General features: G+C 40.5%; 1 pseudogene; it reads left to right on the top strand.

The window, feature by feature from the left end:
* LOC117477491 overlaps window positions 1–24,129 on the top strand; it is a 59,995-nt pseudogene extending 35,866 nt beyond the window's left edge.

Consider the following 24,129-nt stretch of genomic DNA (forward strand, 5'->3'; position numbering starts at 1 on the left):
TTCATGTCCCCTCTACATCAACATGTGTCCCCTCTTTTTCATGTCTCTTCTACATCAACATGTGTCCCCTCTTCTCCATGTCTCTTCTACTTCAACATGTGTCCCCTCTTCCTCATGTCTCTTCTACATCAACATGTGTCCCCTCTTCTTCATGTCTCTTCTACATCACCATGTGTCCCCTCTTCTTCATGTCTCTTCTACATCAACATGTGTCCCCTCTTCCTCATGTCTCTTCTACATCAACATGTGTCCCCTCTTTTTCATGTCTCTTCTACATCACCATGTGTCCCCTCTTCTTCATGTCTCTTCTACATCAACATGTGTCCCCTCTTTTTCATGTCTCTTCTACATCACCATGTGTCCCCTCTTCTTCATGTCTCTTCTACATCAACATGTGTCCCCTCTTTTTCATGTCTCTTCTACATCACCATGTGTCCCCTCTTCTTCATGTCTCTTCTACATCAACATGTGTCCCCTCTTCTTCATGTCTCTTCTACATCAACATGTGTCCCCTCTTCTTCATGTCTCTTCTACATCAACATGTGTCCCCTCTTCTTCATGTCTCTTCTACATCACCATGTGTCCCCTCTTCCTCATGTCTCTTCTACATCAACATGTGTCCCCTCTTCTTCATGTCTCTTCTACATCACCATGTGTCCCCTCTTCTTCATGTCTCTTCTACATCAACATGTGTCCCCTCTTCCTCATGTCTCTTCTACATCAACATGTGTCCCCTCTTCTTCATGTCTCTTCTACATCAACATGTGTCCCCTCTTCTTCATGTCTCTTCTACATCAACATGTGTCCCCTCTTCTTCATGTCTCTTCTACATCAACATGTGTCCCCTCTTCTTCATGTCTCTTCTACATCAACATGTGTCCCCTCTTCTTCATGTCTTTTCTACATCAACATGTGTCCCCTCTTCTTCATGTCTCTTCTACATCAACATGTGTCCCCTCTTCTTCATGTCTCTTCTTCATCAACATGTGGCCCCTCTGTGTAAAGAGACTCTGAAAGTTTCAGGAAAAAAGATTCTCTCTCTTTTTGTCCTGATCCATTTATATAAAAACCTGTCTGAAAATGAGCTGATCAGATTTTGGCCACTTTATGATGTCATAACGATGTTTTAGCTTGTGTAACCATTAGCCAATCAGCCCCCCCCCCCCACCTTATCACCTGAATCTCCTCCTAGAGCACCTTTGTGTTCTTCGTAACCAAATATCTCTCAGAGGGGCGTGGGGAGGGGCTCCTTATTTTCATCTAAAGTAACAGACAGAGAATCAGCACTTTTGAAACAGGGCTGAAACAGAGGGGATTATGGGATGCTGCAATGATCTGTTTGGTGATTGGAGCCAAACACTTCAGAGACATGTTTTGTATATATCTGAGACCTATAATATATTGATGAAAAACAGTATCATTTAAAATGTGACTCCATCAATCTGAAGCTTGGCTGTTTCTGCAGGTGGACATCGATGAAGACACAGAGTACGAGGAGGAAGAGGAGCTGCCTATAGAAGATGGTCAGTTTCAACACATTTGTTTACCCTTTTTTAAATATATTGTCTATGATTTTGGTGATGTATGATGTGTGTGTTTCTGTTTGAACCATCATCATAATCTATAGTCCAGGCAATCAGATGATGGTTGGCCCACTCTTGTATATTTACAGAGCAGTTAATTATCAGATACATTCATTTATAATTCAATATGCAAGATAATGCTTATTTCACTTGTGGGGTTTTAAGGTGTTATATCATAAGATGTCTTCTTTCTTTTCTGACACAGATGCAGGAGTCCAGTTAAAGATCGCCGACCTGGCTCCTCCCAAAGAGAAAGTTCAACCAATCCCAGAAGGCAGTGCGTTCTTCTGCCTCAGCAAAACAAACCCGTAAGTAACACGTATGTACCTGAAACCTGAGATGGCAAAAGTACACACATCCTTTACTCAAGTAGAAGTACAGATACTTGTGTTTAAAGATACTCTGGTAAAAGTAGAAGTACTGACTAAACTTCTTTACTCAAGTAAAAGTAAAGAGGGATTTGAAATGTACTTGAGTAAAAAGTACCCATAACTAGCAGCTGTTTTAAAGAGTACCTGACCTCCCTTTATATTAATAGAACAATAATGTCATTGTTAGCTAATGAATGTTTCCATGCTGAACAACGGCAACATGACAACGTTTTCATTGGTCCCTCTTCTTTAGAGAAGACCAGGAAATGATGGATACACGGATCGTGTTCAAATCAATAGGCACGCAATGACTCTAAATAATAATGATCACGCCACCAAACACACATTCAAACTAAAGGAACCAGCCTGTTTGGGAAATGTGAGAAGTAGAAAGCAGAGGTGTGGACTCGAGTCACATGACTTGGACTCGAGTCAGACTCGAGTTACCAATTTGATGACTTTGGACTCGACTTGACAAAATCACAAAACACTTGCGACTCGACTTGGACTTGAACACCAATGACTCGGGACTTGACTTGGACTTGAGCCCTCTGACTTGAGGTGACTTGATAATTTAATTCAGGGGTCTCCAACACGCCGATCGCGAGCTGCCGTTAGAAGAGCAGACTCCCGTCGGAGAGAGCAGATTCTTCAGCCGCACCTACTCTTGCTGAGAATCCATGCAGACAGGGGCGGGACTTTATTTTGCTGAGCCACCATGCGGCCAATCATATGCGAGGACACACTAGGATCATACCATTATGTGAAAGAAGGGTGGGGGGCAGACGCTCCAAAGACAGCAGGTGTAGTGGTACAGGCCAGCTACAGAGCTACGGGGAGACGGGGAGCCGGATTTAAATGCAAGCGCGTCGGAAAAAGTCAAGAAATTTGCGAAAACCGAAAAAAGGAGCAGCTTCTGGCTGCATTTCAATGATATTGGAGAAAGCAAAGCTGAGTGCAGGATTTGTCAAATGAAAATAACCTTCAGAGCAGGGTTTTTTTTTTTGGTAACCACTCAGGATTTATTGCCAGAGGTGGGAGAAGTTCAGATCTTGTACTTGAGTAAAAGTACCTGAGTGTAGGAATACTCGGTTACAATAAAAAGTCCTGCATTGAAAATGTTACTCAAGTAAAAGTAGAAAAGTATACTTAAAGTACCACCTGCAGAGGGATGTAGATTCAGGTTTTTTTCCGCATAAAGACCGCCTCGCTGCACATTATCCCTTGCATAAAGATAGATTGTGGTTCCCTTATAACATGTTGTACACAGTGGAAATAAATATTCTGGTTCCCTCAACATCAGGGATCTTATACATTAAACTCCTTCTGAATCAAACCGTCACGGTAGCCTTCCCTTACTGATCCCTCTTACAATAGAGAAAAACACGTTACTTTACCAGCAGAGAGAAAATGGATTATTAAATGATTAATGTGACTAATAAAGAGCAGTTTGATTATTAAGTATTATTCTGTTGATCGATGTCATTACATTTGTTGAAAAGCACATAATGACTTGTTTAAGACTCGTTTTGTCAAAGTAAAGGACTTGGACTTGACTTGAACTTGCCCATCCTGACTTGAGACTTGACTTGGACTTGAGCGCAAAGACTTGAGACTTGACTCGGACTTGAGCGCAAAGACTTGAGACTTGACTCGGACTTGAGCGCAAAGACTTGAGACTTGACTCGGACTTGCAAAACAATGACTTGGTCCCACCTCTGGTAGAAAGTACAGGTATTTGTGTTCAAAATGTAAGAAGTAGAAAGTACAGGTATTTGTGTTCAAAATGTATGAAGTAGAAAGTACAGGTATTTGTGTTCAAAATGTAAGAAGTAGAAAGTACAGGTATTTGGGTTCAAAATGTATGAAGTAGAAAGTTCAGGTATTTGTGTTCAAAATGTAAGAAGTAGAAAGTACAGGTATTTGGGTTCAAAATGTAAGAAGTAGAAAGTACAGGTATTTGGGTTCAAAATGTATGAAGTAGAAAGTTCAGGTATTTGGGTTCAAAATGTAAGAAGTAGAAAGTACAGGTATTTGTGTTCAAAATGTAAGAAGTCAAAGTAAAAAGTGGTCAGAAAAAGTAAGAAAAAGTAGTGGAGTAAAGTACTGATACCAGAGAAATGTACTTAAGTACAGTAACGAAGTATTTGCACTCCACTACTTCCGACCTCTGCTTTTAACTGAGTCTCTCTTTCTCTCTGCAGTATCCGTCGTGGCTGCCACGCTCTGATCCACCACCACATCTTCACCAACCTCATCCTCGTCTTCATCATCCTCAGCAGCTGCTCGCTGGCGGCCGAGGATCCAATCAGAGCTCACTCCTTCAGGAACAACGTGAGTGTCAAATCCTCTGCTTTTATCTCTCTGTTTCTGGCCTTCATCACGTTACCTTTGTCCATTTAATTAAACAAATAAATTACAAATATTCATATGAACTTGAAAAGTTAAATATCTATTAAAAATAAGATTAAATAAAAATGTTGGATCAGAAAATGTATACAAAATTGAGAAGGTAAAGTTCAAATGTGCACATTGTACTACACAATAAAACACATTCCAATACATACATACATGTATTGCTATTAATAAGATATTAATGCTGAATTACACAGTTTTATGGGTCTTTATGAAAATGAATCTACTTAGTTAGATTACACCACTGGTTTCATGATATGTCAACCCAGTCTCACGGCATTTCGTGTTATAGTCACGAAATGAATTTAATCTTTTTTTTGTGTCACACAAAACGACTTTTAAAAGCAAAGTCTTTTTGTCCGGTCGGGTCTTGGAATACCAGAAGCTGTGTGGTTCATAAAAACATTTTCTTACTCAATATCTTACCCTAAGCCTAACCCTACTGTATCCATTTATTTTTAAATTGTATAATACTGAATACAGAATACTGAAATCTGTATTTTTTAAATCTTTTTTTCCTTCTAATTTGTTATTATTTGGTGCAGGCACGAAACATACTACCAATAGAAATACATTGCTTCTAAAATCGTTCTGTGTCAGAATACTGAAATCTGTATTTTTTTTTATCTGTTTTTCCTTCTAATTTGTTATTATTTACATTGCTTTTAAAATCGTTCTGTGTGACACGAAAAAAATGGCGAAATCGTGTTGGTGAACACGAATCAATAGATTAATTTCGTGACTATAACACGAAATGCCGTGAGACTGTGTTGGATATGTAGCGCTGCTGTTAGCCGTTAGCTGTTAGCAGTTAGCTATTAGCGGCTGTAGAAACATGCTAACTTGCTCGTGGTGTGATCTTATTAAACTTCTTATTATGTATTTATATCAACAAGGACCATGCATACAAATACATTAATCTTAGTAAAGAGAAGAGATGAATTATGCCAGATTTGAGCTAATAGCTAATTCCCATCTGCAGTCCTTCGGCAGGTACATAACAATCAACACACACTAAAAACATTGCATAATCTCTATCACACAAACAATTATAAAACATGATTTAAGTACAGGTCAATAAAATATTACATAGTACAGTTAAAATATAATATTACAATACAGTTAAAATTGAAAAACTCAGATTACAGTGTATTAATGTTGGCATGACTGGTTGCTTAATATAAAAAATGTTGCACCATAAGAGAATGAGTTAAAGTCAGTACAGGTAAACTCTGGATGTGATGAGTTCCCGGTGTGGAGAATAGTTGCCTCCCTGATAATGACGGAGTATCTGAATGTTTCTCTGGATGTCTCATCACGATAATGATGCGGACACACACCTCTGAGGTCTGAGCGGGGCGGGGCGGCAGCAGATTACAGAAGAACTGGGTCACTGACTTACCGGGTTATAGAGGGAAACACATGGAAACACATGGAGGAAGAAAATCACCAGTTTACTGTCTGATCCTGAGAAAAACTGTACACACACACACACACACACACACACACACACACACACACACACACACACTCGCTGTGCAGCAGCTGGCTTCATGCAAGACGTAGCAATTAGCAGCAGCTGAGGGAAGAAATTACTTATAACATACAATCAACACACACACACACACACACACACACACACACACACACACACACACACACACACACACACACACACACACACACACTGAGACGAAGTTAACTCGTTATTAGCCGCCTCTGTCCTGGATAAAATTGTTTTTTAATTGGTCCGGTATTGAGCATTATTTGGTTTGTAATATAAACACCATGTTACTCCATATACTGCATATATTAGTCCTCTTAAAGTGCTTATTTGTGTCCCTTTTAGACTCAGATGTTCACTAGAAACATTATGGAAATAAATGTTCCTGCTCTGTATCGAGGAAAATAATTTCTTTTTATTTAATATTGATTTTATTCCTTTAAATATGATTATATTGCCTATAAGCTATACAATCGTTTTTAAATCAACACAATCCTGTTTGAATCAGTATGTTGTGTCCCATTATTGATTGTGTGTAATAGGCTGGATCACATGCATTAAGCCAGTCATTAGTGCAAAGGGAATCTCTTCTCTCAAGATGTGGGTTGCTGCCATGTCTCATGTTCTTCTCCAATTGTGGCTTTTATTTTGTTATTTTGGACCCCCCCCCCCCCCCCCCCCCCCCCCCTTTAAATTCATAAACTCTATCTGAGTATTTCTTTTTTCTATGTCTATCTGTAAATGTTTTTATTTTTGTATTTGTTTGTGTAGATTCTGGGATATGCCGACTACGCCTTCACCTCCATCTTCACTGTGGAGATTATGTTTAAGGTGAAAAAACTAAAACCTTTAGTTAGCATTAAATAACTTTCTTGTTCTTGTATTCTTATTCTTGTTGGTTGGTGTTGTTGTTGTTGTTGTTCTTCTCTTTCTTTAATGTTCTCTCTCTGTTTTACAGATGGTGGTTCACGGAGCGTTCCTCCACCCGGGCTCGTTCTGCAGGAACTGGTTCAATCTGCTGGATCTCCTGGTGGTCAGCGTGTCGCTCGTCTCCTTCTTCCTCCAGTCAGTACCACATCAGTTTGAAAACAATTCTTTCACATTTTACTTAGAGTTCAAGATAATTCATAATTTTTTTTTTTTTTACAATATTCTTATTGAAGTTTTCAAATATAACGAACATTACACATACATAAAACGGTCAGTCTAGGTGGCAGATACACTGTACGATCAAATGAATAGGCATGTAAATAAACACAGGTCAGTATACTATACAGGGAGGCTGTGGCTCAGTGGATAGTGTGCTGGACTTCAAATCAGGGGATAGCAAGTTCGAGTCCCACTGCAGTCAGCATGTCGTTGTGTCCCTGGGCAAGACACTTCACCCCAAATTGCTCCTGTGGGGATTGTCCACAGTACTGAATGTGTGTAAGTCACTTTGGATAAAAGCATCTATGAAATGACATGTAATATACAGATGATACAGGGATAACAAAGTACAGAAATCTGAAAGAATATGACGTGGGCTACTACACTTTATAATCTTATTCCCGTTGCCCCCCTCCACGCCCCGGTCTTTGGTTTTATTGATTATTACCAACATTATTTTTCAAAAACTCCATGAAGCTCCCGCAGATATTTTCAAAATCTGCCAGCTTTTCCTTTAGTAATGTATGTTTTCTAAAGCAACACATACTGACAGATCCTTAATATATTTATTCATACTTGGTTTGTTCACATTTTTCCATAGCTATTGCCCTCTTAAGACGATTCATTCTAATTTATATTTGTTATGTTAATTTATGTATTTTTTTCTATTATCTTTTCGGACATTTTACATTCAATTCTTATGTTTATATTAATATCTTTATTTTTATTTTGGTAGTTTGCATCGAATGAGGATTTAAACTATTCAAATTCAGCTGTGATTCAAATGTCTGACCTCTAAAAGAAACCTCAACTGCAAAACCACAGAACTTAAGATAGCAAAAAGCTTCTCAAACACCAGCTATGATTTTTTTATCTCTCAATTTAAACACTGATTGTTGATTTTTACACTCAGACATGCAGCATTGGTCCTTTACAGTTTAGCAGTGTGTGTGTGCTGCCCTCTGCTGGGAGAATACAGCAGCTACAGCTCTTATGCAGCTTTACATGGAGTATAACTCGTTTTTTATTATGTGTAATTGTTTCTGACTCTCTGTGTTTATGTGTTTGCAGCTCCAGTGCGATCTCGGTGGTGAAGATACTGCGAGTCCTCCGAGTGCTCCGACCTCTGAGAGCCATCAACAGAGCCAAAGGACTGAAGGTAAACACACACACACACACACACACACACACACACACCCACACACCCACACACACACACCACACACACACACACACACACACACACACACACACACACACACACACACACACACACACACACACACACACACACATACACACACACACACACACACACACACACACACACACACACACACACACACACACACACTGTTTGAAAAAATGATATGACACACACCAACACACACTGACACACACTGTGTTTGTGTAAATAAACTAGATACATACAGTATATTGAAAGGCTTTTTTTTTAATCAAATGCATCCTAAGTCCCAGGCTCTACACAAAGTGACATACAGTATACTTAAAACATAAACAAATATAAAAATACAAGTGACCAAGTGACCAAGTGTTATATATATTTGTGTGTGTGTGTGTGTGTGTGTGTGTGCAGCATGTGGTCCAGTGTGTGTTCGTGGCCATCAAGACGATCGGGAACATCATGATCGTCACGACGCTGCTGCAGTTCATGTTCGCCTGCATCGGAGTCCAGCTCTTCAAGGTGAGACTGAACCAGATGGCAAAAGTCCACACATCCTTTACTCAAGTAGAAGTTCAGATACTCGTGTTTAAAAATACTCTGGTAAAAGTAGAAGTACTGACTAAACTTCTTTACTCAAGTAAAAGTAAAGAGGGCTTTGAAATGTACTTCAGTAAAAAGTACCCATAACTAGCAGCTGTTTTAAAGAGTACCTGACCTCCCTTTATATTAATAGAACAATAATGTCATTGTTAGCTAATGAATGTTTCCATGCTGAACAACGGCAACATGACAACGTTTTCATTGGTCCCTCTTCTTTAGAGAAGACCAGGAAATGATGGATACACGGATCGTGTTCAAATCAATAGGCACGCAATGACTCTAAATAATAATGATCACGCCACCAAACACACATTCAAACTAAAGGAACCAGCCTGTTTGGGAAATGTAAGAAGTAGAAAGTACAGGTATTTGGGTTCAACATGTAAGAAGTAGAAAGTACAGGTATTTGTGTTCAAAATGTAAGAAGTAGAAAGTACAGGCATTTGTGTTCAAAATGTAAGAAGTAGAAAGTACAGGTATTTGTGTTCAAAATGTAAGAAGTAGAAAGTACAGGTATTTGTGTTCAACATGTAAGAAGTAGAAAGTACAGGCATTTGTGTTCAAAATGTGAGAAGTAGAAAGTACAGGTATTTGTGTTCAAAATGTAAGAAGTAGAAAGTACAGGTATTTGGGTTCAACATGTAAGAAGTAGAAAGTACAGGTATTTGGGTTCAACATGTAAGAAGTAGAAAGTACAGGTATTTGTGTTCAAAATGTAAGAAGTAGAAAGTACAGGTATTTGTGTTAAAAATGTAAGAAGTAGAAAGTACAGGTATTTGGGTTCAACATGTAAGAAGTAGAAAGTACAGGTATTTGTGTTCAACATGTAAGAAGTAGAAAGTACAGGCATTTGTGTTCAAAATGTAAGAAGTAGAAAGTACAGGTATTTGGGTTCAACATGTAAGAAGTAGAAAGTACAGGCATTTGTGTTCAAAATGTAAGAAGTAGAAAGTACAGGTATTTGGGTTCAACATGTAAGAAGTAGAAAGTACAGGCATTTGTGTTCAACATGTAAGAAGTAGAAAGTACAGGTATTTGTGTTCAACATGTAAGAAGTAGAAAGTACAGGTATTTGTGTTCAACATGTAAGAAGTAGAAAGTACAGGTATTTGTGTTCAACATGTAAGAAGGAGAAAGTACAGGTATTTGTGTTCAACATGTAAGAAGTAGAAAGTACAGGTATTTGTGTTCAAAATGTAAGAAGTAAAAGTAAAAAGTCGTCAGAAAAATAAGTAGTGGAGTAAAGTACTGATACCAGAAAGATGTACAAAGTATTTGTACTCCACTACATCCAACCTCTGACCAGAAGTACAACATTTACTTTATTTCACTTTTATTTTGTTTTATTAAGCTGTTTCTAGATCTGCTATAAACTGACAGGTGTTGCTTAGAGTGTGTATATTTTATAACGTTCTTCTACAAAGAGAAATGAGAAGGGTTTTTTGTTTTGTTATATTGAAGTGCCGTTTGTAACTGATGTAATGAGTCACATGTTTTTTGTGATTTGTGTTTCAGGGTAAATTTTATCGCTGCACAGACGAAGCCAAACACACTCCTGACCAGTGCAAGTGAGTTTTTAAGTCTTTAACTTGGAGACAAGCTTTCTGTTTTATATACTCAGATCTGACGTGTGTGTGTGTGTGTGTGTGTGTGTGTGTGTGTGTGTGTGTGTGTGTGGTGTGTGTGTGTGTGTGTGTGTGTGTGTGTGTGTGTGTGTGTGTGTGTGTGTGTGTGTGTGTGTGTGTGTGTGTGTTCAGAGGGACCTTCGTGGTATATAAAGACGGAGACGTGAACCACCCGATGGTCAGAGAGAGGATTTGGCTGAACAGCGACTTCAACTTCGATAACGTTCTGATGGGGATGATGGCGCTCTTCACCGTCTCCACCTTCGAGGGCTGGCCTGCGTAAGTCTGCAAATATAAAAAAAACGTTATTATTATTAACAGAACAGAAACACACCAATGCAATGCAGGAGGAAGTATTCAGATACCTTAATTTTGTGAACATACTAATAAGATTTTTTAAATATTTTTTACATTTTATCTCAATATCTTTCAAGCAAATAACATTTTAAAAAAGACAGGAAGAGCACACAATAAAAATATTTGTACCAAAGTTGATTAGAATCCTAGTTACTTTCCAGCTGTACACTACTAAGGTATTGAAGATATTTGACCCCCCCCTCTCTCCTTAGGCTGCTGTATAAAGCCATCGATGCTAACGGGGAGAACACTGGTCCGATCTACAACTACCGCGTGGAGATCTCCATCTTCTTCATCGTCTACATCATCATCATCGCCTTCTTCATGATGAACATCTTCGTGGGTTTCGTCATCATCACCTTCAGAGAGCAAGGAGAGCAGGAGTACAAGAACTGTGAGCTCGACAAGAACCAGGTAAAAAATCATACTCAGGGAAAATATCATACCATACAAATCAGTAATACTTAAAGGTGGGGTAGGTAATTCACTTCAGAAACACTTTTTGTTATATTCCATTGAATGCTCTTAACATCCCGATAGCAATGAATACATTAAATGCTTTGACAATAAATACATACAAGAATTTCATCTGTGGAAGCCGTGGCGCTGTAAAAAGCACGACCAATCATCTGAGCCGGCCCGGCTAAAATAACTGGATGGCCTACCTGCCTGTCAGCCTTCCATCTGTGCACAAACTTATCTCGTGCCCTCATTGGTCATGTGCACGTTCGTGTGTGTTGGAGGAGGGGCTCTGTAAGGAAGTCTGAAGGAAGGGGCAGATTTTCTTCGGTTGTTTACTTTCAAATTCTAGCGCACTCGAGCTGGTTTCTCCATTCTTACCTGATCACTGATCATTTCTGAAATTAATTGTTTTCAGATCAACCCTTTATCATTTCAACGGACTGCTGTTTTTGTAGGTTTTCAAATTAAAAAATGCATTTATTTATAGAAAAGTATGAACTACCTGGAAAATTGGCAGATTTTGAGCATCTTTAGATGTCAGAATGAAATTGTAATTTTATGAAAGTGTGTTTGTGTTGTAATAATATATGATAATAAAGTGGGTCTTTGCTTTAAAGGTCACCTATTATGCAAAATCCACTTCTTCATGTCTCTTCTACATCAACATGTGTCCCCTCTTCTTCACGTCTCTTCTACATCAACATGTGTCCCCTCTTCTTCACGTCTCTTCTACATCAACATGTGTCCCCTCTTCTCCATGTCTCTTCTACATCAACATGTGTCCCCTCTTCTCCATGTCTCTTCTACATCAACATGTGTCCCCTCTTCTCCATGTCTCTTCTACATCAACATGTGTCCCCTCTTCTCCATGTCTCTTCTACATCAACATGTGTCCCCTCTTCTCCATGTCTCTTCTACATCAACATGTGTCCCCTCTTCTCCATGTCTCTTCTACATCAACATGTGTCCCCTCTTCTTCATGTCTCTTCTACATCAACATGTGTCCCCTCTTCTTCATGTCTCTTCTACATCAACATGTGTCCCCTCTTCTCCATGTCTCTTCTACATAAACATGTGTCCCCACTTCTTCATGTCTCTTCTACATCAACATGTGTCCCCTCTTCTTCATGTCTCTTCTACATCAACATGTGTCCCCTCTTCTTCATGTCTCTTCTACATCAACATGTGTCCCCTCTTCTTCATGTCTCTTCTACATCAACATGTGTCCCCTCTTCTTCATGTCTCTTCTACATCAACATGTGTTGTGTCCCCTCTTCTTCATGTCTCTTCTACATCAACATGTGTCCCCTCTTCTTCATGTCTCTTCTACATCAACACGTGTCCCCTCTTCTTCATGTCTCTTCTTCATCAACATGTGTCCCCTCTTCTTCATGTCTCTTCTTCATCAACATGTGTCCCCTCTTCTTCATGTCTCTTCTACATCAACATGTGTCCCCTCTTCTTCATGTCTCTTCTACATCAACACGTGTCCCCTCTTCTTCATGTCTCTTCTCCATCAACATGTGTCCCCTCTTCTTCATGTCTCTTCTCCATCAACATGTGTCCCCTCTTCTTCATGTCTCCTCTACATCAACATGTGTCCTCTCTTCTTCATGTCTCTTCTACATCAACATGTGTCCCCTCTGTGTAAAGAGACTCTGAAAGTTTCAGGAACAAAGATTCTCTCACTTTTTGTCCTGATCCATTTATATAAAAACCTGTCTGAAAATGAGCTGATCAGATTTTGGCCACTTTATGATGTCATAACGATTTGTTGGCTTGTGTAACCATTAGCCAATCACCAACCAAGGTAACCCCCCCCCCCCCCCACCTTATCACTTGAATCTCCTCCTAGAGCACCATTGTGTTTTTTGTAACCAAATCTCTCTCAGAGGGGCGTGGGGAGGGGCTCCTTATTTTCATCTAAAGTAACAGAGAGAGAATCAGCACTTTGGAAACAGGGCTGAAACAGAGGGGATTATGGGATGTTGCAATGATCTGTTTGGTGTTTCAGCCAATCAGAGACAGGTTCTGTATATATCTGAGACCTATAATATATTGATGAAAAACAGTATAATAGGGGGCCTTAAAACATGTATTTTGTCCAATGACCCCTGTCCTCCGTGTGCAGCGTCAGTGTGTGCAGTATGCTCTGAAGGCCCAGCCGCTGAAGCTCTACATCCCCAAGAACCCGGTCCAGTACAAGTTCTGGTCCATCATCAACTCCTCCGTCTTCGAGTACGTCATGTTCCTCCTCATCCTGCTCAACACCGTCACTCTGGCTGTCCAGGTAAACACACACACACATACACACATATACACACACACACACACACACACTCACACACACACACACACACACACACACACACACACACACACACACACACACACACACACCTACGTATACTGTACAAACAACGCAATAAACCACATGTAAAACTTGTATGTGAAGTTCATTATAAAATTGTGTGTGTGTGTGTGTGTGTGTGTGTGTGTGTGTGTTTGCGTGTGCGTGTGCGTGTGCGCGTGCGCGTGTGTGTGTGTGTGTGTGCGTGTGCATGTGCGTGTGTGTGTGTTTTGTGTCCCTTAGCACTATGAGCAGTCTAAACACTTCAGCCACATCATGGACATCCTGAACATGGTGTTCACGGGTCTCTTCACTATGGAGATGCTGCTGAAGCTGCTGGCTCTCAGATTCAGGGTGAGCAAAACAAACGCCCCTGGGAAGAAAGCTAATACATACAATTTTTTTTGTTTATTTTAATACATACCTTATAAAATGTATTTTCTTACTTTATTTTCTTTACTTACTTTAATTAGAACCTTATTTACTTACATTTTCACCTAATTATTATTAGTTCTTACTGGTATTTCTAACTTCATTTACTTTATTCATTGCTTAATTTAATGCTTAATTTGATGTATTCTTTACTTTAATTACTTAAGTGTATTTATTTATACAATTTTTTCTCATTTAATACATTTATTACATCATTGTTTTACATTATTTGTTACTTACATTTTTTACTTAATTGACTTTATTTATTTTTATTTATTGTTTAATTACTTTATAAAAATGTGTTTGCTGCAGCATTACTTTATGGACGCCTGGAACTCATTCGATGCTCTGATCGTGGTCGGCAGCGTCGTCGACATCGTAGTTACTGAGTTCAGTGTGAGTACTCAAACACAACTTATTTTACGTCATCAGGTAAAACCATAACATTGAGTTTGATCATTCATACTTCAGCAGAGGTTATCATATCTTAGGTGTGTAGTACATTGAATGGAGCATGCTGCCCTCTGCTGTTTACTGAGAGGAATAACTTCATTTCATTCTCAATCATTTTCTACATTTGTTCACTTTATACCACAAACAATATTAATATTTCATTTAATTTAATTTTTATTTGTTCCGTTCATGGTATGCACAACTTAATGTATAACAATTATTTACAAAACATGTCTCTATAAACACACCATACCCTAAATATACATATACCTAAAGGACATAGTCATTGTGCTCTCAGTCATGCTGTTGTTTTGAGGTTAATACATTGATAATAACTTCATTTTAGTCCACACTGAGGCAGGTGTATAATGATAATAATAATGAGAGAATAACAATAACTTTCCCCCTCTCTCCCTCCCTCTCGTCTCCCCCTCAGAGTGGGGAGGACAGCTCTCGGGTGTCGATCACCTTCTTCCGTCTGTTTCGAGTCATGCGATTGGTCAAACTGCTGAGTAAAGGCGAAGGAATCCGGACGCTGCTGTGGACCTTCATCAAATCACTGCAGGTCAGGAGGCGGGGCCAATGTCAAAGGGGCGGGGCTAACAGGAAGCTGCCTTGCTTTAGGGCACAGTGGCAGAGAGCAGTTTAACTTTTTTCCTCTTCTACCTTCTTCAGGCTTTGCCGTACGTCGCTCTGCTCATCGCCTTGATTTTCTTCATATACGCTGTCGTCGGGATGCAGGTGAGTTCAGAGGGGATCCTGCAGGGGGCGCTCTCATCGAAAACACATCAAGAGCCATGACTTCTCATTGAGAGTAGTTCCAGTTTAGAGTTGTTTTACCAACATTTTACAGCTCATTAAGATGAAAACAACATTTTGTGGCTTCTAGAAAATTGATTAAAACACTATTATGGATTTATGTTTATCATGTCAACAAGTAATTATTTCTGAACACTGGTAAACATGAAACTAGGAGTTGCCGCCAGATCTCAGAAATATCTAAAAAAAGAGCGTCTAGTTCAACTATCTTGTGAATTCAGCTGCAAAAAATTAAGGAAAAGTAATTACAATTTTAAAAGCATTTGAAATAAGTTGTATAACTGTGGGCGTAAATATAACATAATAAGTACCCACTGATGAGTGAGTACTAGGTTGCTACTGCTGCTGTTTGTTGTTGTTGTTGTTTGTTGTTGTTATTGTTTTGTGGGTTTTATCATGTTGTATTGTCTTGTCCTTAATGTTTTGGTATGGTCTCAACTTGTAACTTCTGAAAAAAATAGATATATTGAAAAAGAAATATGTTTTACAGGAGATATTTATAAGTGTTGATATTTCGAAGATTTTATCAGGCTAGATGTATCTCGAAGTTAATTTAGCGTATGTGATGGAGCTTCCTGCAGTTTGTTAACAGCTCATATGTAAATACTTGGCTCACTTCTATACTCACTGAGCCCTTCAGTTTTAACAAGACTGAGTTTGAAATTCTAAACGAGCCGCTGTTGATTCTCTAACTTTTTTACGCTGTCTCTTTGTCTGACAGACGTTCGGGAAGGTAGCGATGCAAGATTACACTCAGATCAACAGAAACAACAACTTCCAGACGTTTCCTCAGGCTGTTCTCCTCCTCTTCAGGTCAGATATTCCTTCTACTCTTCCTCCTCCTCCTCCTCCTCCTCCTCCTCCTCCTCTCTCTATAACACTGAAAACATGAACTCGCTGATCTCTAATGTCCTCTTACAGCTCTGGACAGACTCAGATCATAATTACATTATCAATGTTCTGTTGTCAGTGGGCAAAATATTCTTTCCGAGATGTGATTGTGAAAACTAAACTCATTTTCCAGTTGCATTGTGGGAAATGTAGTCTAACGTTATCCATACTTGCTGCTCTGAGTTATATTTCTATTTCTATCTCAGAACTTCATTAAATATTCTGTTCAATGATAACTATTTTTATGATATTTAACTATAAAAATATGGGTATTTTACCTGTGTGTGTGTGTGTGTGTGTGTGTGTGTGTGTGTGTGTGTGTGTGTGTGTGTGTGTGTGTGTGTGTGTGTGTGGGTGTGCGTGTGTGTGTGTAGGTGTGCCACAGGTGAGGCGTGGCAGGAGATCATGCTGGCCAGTCTTCCAGGTAAACGCTGTGACCCCGAGTCAGACTTCGAACCAGGAGAAGAGTTCAGCTGCGGCAGCTCCTTCGCCATCGTTTATTTCATCAGCTTCTTCATGCTGTGTGCTTTCCTGGTCAGTACACACACACACACACACACACACACACACACGCACACACACACACACACACACACACACACACACACACACACACACACACACACACACACACACACGCACACACACACACACACACACACACACACACACCATGTATACATCACTTCAGGGGACATTACATTGACTTACATGCATTTCCTGGAGACTTATCCTAACCTTAACCATAACCAACACATGCCTAACCCTTACCCTTAACCTTACCCTTACCCTTACCCTAAACCTAACCAAGTCTTCACCCTAAAATTAATGATTCCCCTCATGGGGACCTCCATTTTGTCCCCATAAGGGAGGCGAGTCCCCACACGTGACTGTGTAAACAGATTTAGGTCCCCACAAGTATAGTACAAACACACACACACACACACACACACACACACACACACACACACACACAAATGAGATTTTCAGAATAACAATGTGGTAATGTAGCTGTATTAACACACACTGACTGTATATGTCTCTTTAAGATCATCAACTTGTTTGTCGCCGTCATCATGGACAACTTTGACTATCTGACACGTGATTGGTCGATTCTGGGACCCCATCACCTGGACGAGTTCAAGAGGATCTGGTCCGAATACGATCCAGAGGCCAAGTATGTTTGTTTTCAGGGTTCAACATTTTAGCCTTGCTTAGCACATGCTAGCTGGCCAGTGGGATTTAGTGTCTTCTTTATCATTCAAAATGTATTTTCTTTCCTCAGGGGCCGCATAAAACACCTGGACGTTGTTGCTCTGCTCAGGAGGATTCAGCCTCCTCTGGGTTTTGGGAAACTCTGTCCTCACAGAGTGGCTTGTAAGGTAAAATATACTGCACTCTATACTGTAGGTTGTGTATTAAACAAGTTGGACTGGATGGATGTAATGTAGGAACAATGGGCCTCATACACAAATATCTTCCTAAGTTTATCATCTAATGTTTTTAAGAAAAGTCTTAGATTCATGACGTGTTCCTGAACCGCAGAATTGTTCGTAACTGTGTCCTTATAATGATAAATCCCATTATTCTTCTAAATTAAAGTCCATGCCAGTCGATGCAACACGTCCAAATGAAAGTTTTATGTGAGAATAATTCCAAAATATAAAACATTTGTGAAGTGGCTGGTGTTTGAAGCCTAATGATTAAGTAATAAGGTGTCCCACAGGGGTCTAATGTGGATCCTCTTCTTTAGTCACATCAGGTGGCAAAACTCAGCCTGAAACACACACAATAATATTTGTACATCCGTTAGATATAAATAACCTGTCCTTCTCCTCTTCTTTTTCTCTCAGCGTCTCGTAGCGATGAACATGCCTCTTAACGCTGACGGGATGGTGACCTTCAATGCCACGCTCTTCGCTCTGGTTCGCACTGCCCTCAAAATCAAAACTGATGGTATCTGATCTGTTTTTTCTCATTTTAACTTCTGTTGCGGTTTTTCAAATATCTTTCATCATATTTAATGACGTCATCACCCGAGAAATAAACACATTTTCAATTCAAATGAATGTGCTTCATCAGATTAAATTAGTAAATCTATTAGTATTAACTCAAAAATCTTTAATGATTATTATGAGCAAACAGTTTTTGGTAGTTTTTAGTATAACACCACTTCATGACTGATGCCTTTAGGTTTCTTTGGTTTTTAGACACATCTGTATTATTCAGCAACAAGTTGGAAATATCCCAGTTTCATAATCAAAACTAAGCTGTTGACATGAACACAGCTTACAAGTTGGAAACCTGTAATTACGATAACTCTAATAGGACATGAACGCAACATTATTATGATTTATCTCTCTATCTAGGTAACCCTGACCAGGAGAACGAGGAGCTGAGGGCAATCATCAGGAAGATCTGGAAGAAGATGAAACCAAAACTACTGGACGAAGTTATACCGCCACATGAAGGTAATAAAACAACTAAAAACCCTACAACACAAGTAACTATACCACAAACACGACTGATACTCAAATAAATAATGCTGATACTACTGCTGACTGAGCTCTGTGTTGTCCTGCAGAAGAGGAAGTGACCGTCGGGAAGTTTTACGCAACCTTCCTGATTCAGGATTACTTCCGGAAGTTCAGAAAAAGGAAAGAGCAAGGAGATCTGGCTGCAGAGGCCGACGCCTCAAACCCGTCTGCTGTTCAGGTCTGTCTGTCTGTACCTGTGTGTGTCTTTCTGTAATTGTGTGTTTATTTTTTACTGTAATGGAGTGTGTGTTTCTGTGTGTGTGTGTTAGCAGCTGTGTAAGGCTGGTCTGAAGACCCTGCAGGATCTGGGTCCGGAGATGCGTCTGGCTCTGAACGATGACATGGACGAAGACGACGAAAACATGATGGAGGACGAGGAGGAGACCCAGGAGGACGCAAAATATAAGGTCTGTGTGTCTGTCTGTGTGTCTGTGTCTCTCTGTCTGTCTATCTGTCTGTGTGTCTCTCTGTCCGTCTGTCCGTCTGTCTGTCCGTCTGTCCGTGTGTCTGTGTTTCTGTGTGTGTGTGTCTGTGTGTCTCTGTCTGTCTATCTGTCTGTGTGTCTCTCTGTCCGTCTGTCCGTCTGTCCGTCCGTCTGTCCGTGTGTCCGTGTTTCTGTGTGTGTGTGTGTCTGTCTGCCTGTCTGTCTGTCTGTCTGTCTGTGTGTCTGTCTGTCTGTGTGTCTGTCTGTCTGTCTGTCTGTCTGTCTGTAGTAAACAGCTGATCTGTCTCTGTCCCTGCAGGGTGAGAACGGTTTGGGACCAGAGAAAGATCGACGAGGCTCCCTACTCACACCCACTGGTAAATAAAACAAAAACATATTCTATATATATATATATATATATATATTGTCATACAAAAAATTATAATAATTTTAAGTCAACCTACTAATTTATTCATTAACAATGAATGTTTACTGTAAAACCAGCCTTTAAAAACAAGACTTTGTGTTGCTTGTCCTACAGGTCCTGGTGGTGTGGTCGGAGAAGGCGGCGTGTCTAACGGAGGTCTGGTCCATCGGGTCGGTTCTCTCACTAAGATGCCGAATGGAAACGAACACGACGAACATCTTCGGCGTGGAGACAACGCGAGGTCGTCGTTCAATCAGCACCATCATCGCCGCCCGTCAGCGAAGAACGGCCTGGTGGACCACGGCCACAAGAGACCCTCGTATCACAAACCCATGAGGTACTGCAGAGTGAAAACAAAACATAGTTCAACACAACAGGAGTTTTTTTTTTTATTAAACAAGGTGCTCTAGGCTGCTTGTCAGGTGACAGGTGTATCGGCAAATCACAGTTCTTCTTTCTGCAGGAGGGACTCAAGGGACCGGTACTGGAGGAATGGAGACATGGAGGGGTACGGAGAGCAAGGATACTACAGCAGAGAGGAGGACAACGACAGCATCACCTCCAGAGACAGGTAAACGCAGATCAAAAACTAATCAGAATTTTAATATTGGATTTATTTAAAAAAAATTAAATAGTTTTCCAGCCTCTCAAAAAGTGAGATATGAGGGTTTTCTCTGATTTATACAATAATAAATTGAATATCTTTCAGTTGGGCATTACAAGAAATGTAAAGACATTACCTTAGACTTTGAAAAACTGGGATAGGCATTTTTTTATTTCCTTCTTAAAAAAAATTAAAGTAGACTGGCATACACGTGTTTATCCAGATGAATTGTTAGTTGTTACAGATGTGTTACACACATTTGTGTGTGTGTGTCCTTGCAGACCTTACCCTGATGAGTATCCTCTCTACAGAGAACACTATGATGGCCACGCCCCCTACCCCGACAGTAGCTATGGTAACGGATACAACGACGTTCGGAGGACGACCCGGAGACGACTACTTCCTGCCACGCCCACAGGTGGAAATTCAATATATTTATTATATGATTAGTTAATAAGATTAAAGGGGATTAACTAAAATATAATTACAGATTGAGATTAGAGTATTTTACACGAGATTCAAGTATTGTTTAAGATATCATTTTACATTGTTTGTTTGTTTGTCGTCTGTCAGGTCGTAAGCCTTCTTTTAACATCCAGTGTCTGAGGAGGCAGGGCAGCAGCGACGACCTGCCGATCCCCGGCACGTATCACCCCACCTCCCCACCACGCCGTGCACGTGCACAGGTAACACACACACACACACACACACACACACACACACACACACACACACACACACACACACACACACACACACACACACACACACACACACACACACACACACACACACACACACACACACACACACACACACACACACACACACACACACACACACACACACACACACCTGTACCCCTCTTATAAGTAAAGTGTAACCAAACAATTCTATAAGAAAGTACAATAAAATCTGCGACATTGGTAAGAAATGGTATACACTTCCTGTCTCCTAAATGGGCGTGGTAAAATATATTTATATATTTCTTTACCAACGTTAGATATATTTACACAGATAGCAAACATGTTAAGCTTCATTAAAACATTTTAGCCAACTCGTTTCCAAATGTAAGTTGATGTTAGCTTCAAATCGTGAAACAGTTGGACTCACTGTAACACGTGTTTCAAGAAGAGTATGTTTCTGAGACGGACAAATCAGAAAAATGGGTCTTTAATAAAGTTAATTTCCTCCTGATTTGTGTATCTCATAAGGGCATTTTAGTGTCAGACTGGTTGGAAGATATGTGGACTTCTACTTTTGCGACCATAGGGCAAAGTAATCTGGTGTAACCCTCATCTCCATCTCTTCTTCCTCAGCACAACGTCAACAATTACGAGTCTCGTCAATCCTCCGGTCGCTCATCAGCGGCGTCTTCAGCGTCCTGGGCGAACCCTTGTCCTCGCCGCGGACGCCTCCTCTACGCTCCTCTTATCCTGGTGGAGGAGGAAGGAAGCCCACCGTGGGGAGGAGGAGGAGGAGTAGGAGGGGGAGGAGGAGAGGGAAAGAAGGGAGGAGCAGGAAGAGGTGAGGAGACTCTAACTTAGAACGTGCTAACACTTTAGCTAACACTTGGTAAAGTAACAGTAAGCTGGATGATAACATAAATTTAAAACTACAAATGTCATCAAGATACGAAACCTCAAAGTAATTAGTTCACTTTTTTTGCTTTCCTTTATCCATCAGGTGTCAATATCACTGGTGCAACACCCAGACCGGCCTGGTACGGTGGCCCTGCAGGGACATCAGGTAGGAAGGATGGATAAAACTAACACACATAGAGCAAACTGGCATCGACACCTGCATGCTTTCTAATGGCCAGCAGGGGGCAACGCCACAAAGAAGTGCGATTTTATAGAAGAAAATAACCCTAGTTCTAAATTGATTTATTAACTCAGTGAACAATTTTCTGACAAGTTTATTGTCTCAACTACTACTTGAGAAGCTTCTTTTATACAACATGGTGTTTATTTTGTAGATGATGCATCCATATAGAGCAAAATGTACGATAAATCAGGGTAAATGGGAGATACAGAGGACAGCGCTCGATAATAGCACTGTGAAACAAACAAGAAACAAGAGACACATGAAATTGTATTGATATCCATTAATTGAATCTATTTGTTGTCCCTCAAAAAGGGCCGGGGTCATGACTAGAGGGATATATGTGTCGGTCTATGCTGGAGTTAAAAATGGAAACAATTCTCACACACAATTATGAGTATGTCTCTTTATCGTGTATTTGAATGTTTGACATGTTGCTGCAGCTCCTCCACCATACCGAGCGTACACCACCCTCAGAGTTCCTTCACAACTCGGCGCTCAACTCACCGAGAAACGAGGATCAGCCGACAGTCTGGTGGAGGCGGTAAGGAAACGATGATATTAAGATAGTATTAGCTGCAGGCACATTTAGCAGCAACAGCAATAAGAGTGAAACACAGGATATGAATGGTAACAGTAGATGAGTGTACTCAGTGGCGGCGCTAGGGGGTGGCTACTTGGGCTCAAGCCCCGGATGTTTTCTGAAAAGCCCCCCCCCCCCCCCCCCCCCCCCCCCGCTCAACAACTTCTACAATCCTAAATCCACCACTGGTGTACATCAGTGTTGGAAAAAGTACTTACAACCTCACTTAAGTAAAAGTACAAATCCTATGTTAAAAAACTATGTTACAATTAAAAGTCTTAATTTCAAAATGTTACTTCAGTAAAAGTAAAAAAATATCAGCATCACAAAATACTCAAAGTACAAAAAGTACTCATTCTGCACTCATTAAGTATAATACTTGAGTATATGCACTTCCAACCACTGGTATACATAAATACAGATATAAGTGAAGATAATTACGAGTAAATATAGATACATGTCTTAGAGCAAGTACGGGTCCAAAGTATGTCCAAATTGTACATATTGATCAGTAAAATCAAACTTTCTTACTGATTCTTTGCTCTGCTCTCTGCAGGTTCTGATCTCCGAGGGTCTCGGTCTCTACGCTCGGGATCCGAAGTTTGTCGCGTTTGCAAAGCGGGAGATCGCCGACGCGTGTCACATGACGGTTGACGAAATGGAGTCGGCCGCCAGCGATCTGCTCGGCTCGGGGAACCCGTCTCTCCTCGCTAACGCCGCCGCGGACCCAGCCATGCTCTACAGCGACGAGGAGCCAATCAGGACGGGCCGCGAGGAGGACGAGCTAGCTGACGAGATGACCTGCGTGACATCGTTTTGACGGGCTGACGCTCTGGACCAATCAGAAAAAAGACTGTGAAAGGTGTCAGAGATTGGCAGGACATTTGACCAATCAGGTTAAAGAAGAGAGAAGAGGGCGGTGTTTAATGGACATTTAATGCTGAGATTTGTGAGAAAAACGAGGGAAGATGGCCGCCAGCAGAGAGTGACTCAGCGCTGTTGTGCCGCGATAAAGACGCATCTCGTTAGCTTGGTAACGCTATGAACGTCGCTTGGCTGCACAGAATCACACTTGACCCACAATGCATTGTTTGACAAGTTGTGTTGTCGTGTTATTATTTATAATTCCCGAAAAGTAATCACCGTTACTGTCAGCCAGCTAAAGAAAGATTAGCATTGTGCCGCAACTGATTAGCTTGAAACTGCCTCCTCTGCCTCAAAGAACAGCACTTTGCAGCAAGCTAGCAAACGCTATATTAAGTCACTCACTCAGCAGTGTCGGGTTGTGTTGTGGCATTTTGCAGACACACTGTGATGATTTGATTAGTGTTAACATAAGCAGTGGACTGGCAGGAGATCAGCGATGCTCCCAGGGCCCTATATTTGTGATTCAAACTAGCACTGTAAGGGAATGGCTATTTGTAAGGCTTTAATTGCAAAAGAATGAAGTGAGTTGGACGAATCAAATGGAGATTACATTTGGGAACAAATCAGCCACTGAGGAGATGTCATTGTCTAAAGTCATGGTAAAAA

The sequence above is a fragment of the Trematomus bernacchii genome, unplaced genomic scaffold, assembly GCF_902827165.1.
Source record: "Trematomus bernacchii unplaced genomic scaffold, fTreBer1.1, whole genome shotgun sequence".
Taxonomy (NCBI): Eukaryota; Metazoa; Chordata; class Actinopteri; order Perciformes; family Nototheniidae; genus Trematomus; species Trematomus bernacchii.